The sequence below is a fragment of the Triticum dicoccoides genome, chromosome 7A (genome assembly GCF_002162155.2).
Source record: "Triticum dicoccoides isolate Atlit2015 ecotype Zavitan chromosome 7A, WEW_v2.0, whole genome shotgun sequence".
NCBI lineage: Eukaryota > Viridiplantae > Streptophyta > Magnoliopsida > Poales > Poaceae > Triticum > Triticum dicoccoides.
In genome coordinates this window covers 57,979,477-57,982,439 of record NC_041392.1, presented here as the reverse complement: position 1 = coordinate 57,982,439, position 2,963 = coordinate 57,979,477, and the positions used below count along the sequence as shown (strand labels likewise).

The following is a 2,963-nucleotide window of genomic DNA, read 5'->3' as shown; positions in this document are numbered from 1 at the left end:
GCAAGAAACTTGACAGGCGGTCTACCAGTAGTAAACCAAGGCTGCTTGGCAAGTCTCGGTCCAATCCAAGAACGTTTGACACCCGCACACGAAAAGAGGTAAAATGAGACACCGGAGGACATAGGAGCGCCGGAATGCAAAACGGATAACGGGGAAAATGCTCGGATGCATGAGACGAACACGTATGCAAATGCGATGCACATGATGATATGATATGAGATGCATGACAAAGACAAAAGCAACACGAAGACGAAACCCAACAACGAGGAAATATCATAACTTAGTGCCGGAAATGGCAAGAGTTGTAATACAAATATGGAAGGTTACATACGGGGCGTTACATGGTTCGTGCCATGCAAATTCAAAACTTTACCACTACTTCTAGACGTCAGAGACTGAAACACTTTGTTATGGTCCGATCCAAAAGTTGGCTCACTCGTCAATGCGGGCGCCTTCTCGGCCTGATCTCGCACCCTGCAGCTGCGACGAAACACAACGGGCAGCCTCAACGAGCACACTTGACCGACGACAGCCACCGCCTTGAGTAGCGACGTCGTCACGTCCCTCGCCCTAGCCCTCAGCTCAAGCAGGCCCCGGTCGAAGTCGGCCTCGTGCCATGCTACCAGCGAATGGAGGAAGTCATCGTACACGTGCCCCACACCCTGAAATCCGAGCACCATTAAGATTCATCTTCAGAACTGGACACATACCGAATCAAGTCTATCTGAAATGTTGATCATCTCTCGGGCTCGGGGTGTCTGATCGACCACTCACTCATGTGCTGGGGTGCCAGAGGTAGATGACGAGCAGCAGCTTCGCCTCTCCGTACATCGGCAGCCACGACACCGTCCAGTCCACGAAACTCTCGACGACCATTGGCATCGCCACCAGAACCTTGCAGCACTACCAACAGAGGATCAGAAACTTCAGATTCTTCAGAAGAATGACACCGAAAAATAATGCGGTGTATGTCGATGAAAAATACAATCCGTGAAAAAGACAAGGAGCATACTAACCCATTCAGGCAGTGAAAATATAATGTAGAGCAGTAAAAGTGGAACATGGCTCAACATTTGCATTCAGAGGGACAAATATAAAATTGAGGATCCACTAGGTAAATAAATAATTCTCATAAATCAACAACATTGTCTGCATTTAACATACTGTAAATAGTGTCCGCCATCCTTGAGGAAAACCCAAACATTATTCTGATTACCCAGCAGGAACTAGCAATCCCCATTCCCCAACACATCTAAATCTCAGAGCATGGTTAGATAAGACCCAAATACTCAGAGGTGGAACTCTGAATCCCCTTGGAACTGTAGAAACCCAAAACTATTGTGCTTAACCCCTTGATGCAGTGAATAAATTTTAGCATATGTCCCAATCATTCTAGCAAATTATTCTGATATATTGGATATATGAACTTGGGTCGGTAGAAAGCGAGCAGTGCTACTTACAGGGACAGGAACCATGTCAATCAGTCTTTTGCCGACTTCGCCGTCAAGACAAGAGAAATCATCTACGCGTTCTAGTGAGCACCCCTAGTAGCCGCGCGCATGAAGCAGAGCGCATCAGTTCATGCTCGAGCCCCGAAGAAGGGGGTGGAATGCCTGAATTCACAATACTAACCTGATTCACCACCTGTTTCCGCACAAATCTATGGTGTTCAGGAGTTCGGTAAAATTGATCAGACAATGCCCGAACTTCTTAAAAGGAAGATCCGGCAAGAGATAAGTACTTGTAGAGCATGTCTGTACTAGTGATACTAAATATACTATTCTCAAAAAGTGAACTGAAAACTGAATCCGGTAGGTAGACCTGACAATTGCGGTCTCCGCAAGCTCTGGCCTCGCCATCGCCAATTGTGGTGGATTCAGGCAAGAACACGGGAGGCGCCTGAAACCCTAGCTTGGGGCAAGGGTGCAGGCCTTGAGGCACGGATTTGGACGGAGGGGAGGGAGGGGCGGAGCTTGGCGGAGTGTTGCGCGCGGCCGGTGCTCGCCGGTACCGGCCGGCATGGGTGGTGGCGGCGGCGAGGAGATCGTGGGGAGAGAAGCCGGGTGGGGTGGACCAAGGAACAAGTGAGTTCATGAGAGAGTTTTTTTAGGGATGAGATAGAGAGAGTGTGATGGGGTGGGAGTGGATCATGCCGGAGTGGATGGTGCAGTAGTGGACACGCTTAGTAATAGTGTGGGGTCTTACCTGCGCTATAGCTACTTACTTAGTAGTAGCGCAGGTTTTATACCACTCGCTACTACTATAGCCTATCCTGGGGATATGGTGGAGACCACTTAGTAGCAGCGCGGGTTTTATACCCCTCGCTACTATTAATTAGCAGTAGCGCCCCTCATAGACCGCACTACTGATAAGTTTCTGTGTATAAGGTTTTTCCTGGTAGTGCCATGCTATGCTACTTTGCATAGGTTGGTGTCACCCAGCAGCTTAATGATGTTTTTGAAGATACGGCATAGGTGTCACACTGATCGTCTGCCCGATGGTAGCTAGACAATTAGTCACATATTTTACTATCAATTGCCTTTAGACGCTACCATAGTAACTCGGAGGGATCTAGTTAAGCAATTTGAGAAGTTTAGGATGGATATGGGAGCTCTGGCTGTAGGAGCTCTTGCGTAACAAATTCGACACACATAGGTTTACAGTCTTAAATCCTGCCCAACAAGAGGAACTTTTGTATATTCTACATATGTTTTGATTCTTTGGAATATCTCACATGCACTCTTACACGCGGATGTGATATGAATGTATATTAACTCGCGACCGAGAAAAATGTCGAGGTGTCTCCGGTCTCGAGAAACACCTCCAACCTAACCAGGAGGGCTCCACTAGTACAGAAAGCTAGTTTCAAAACTGCTAAATTTTCCATCCTTATTTGTCAAGGCATCCAATAAACTCTCTCAAAAGATTTAGAGTGTGAGGTCAGGTGGCCTTTGGCGACAGAA

General features: G+C 47.5%; 1 pseudogene; it reads right to left on the bottom strand.

Moving 5' to 3' along the window:
- Window positions 1–432: 432 nt before the first annotated feature.
- On the bottom strand, window positions 433–1,859 carry LOC119333078 (annotated as a pseudogene).
- Window positions 1,860–2,963: the final 1,104 nt, after the last annotated feature.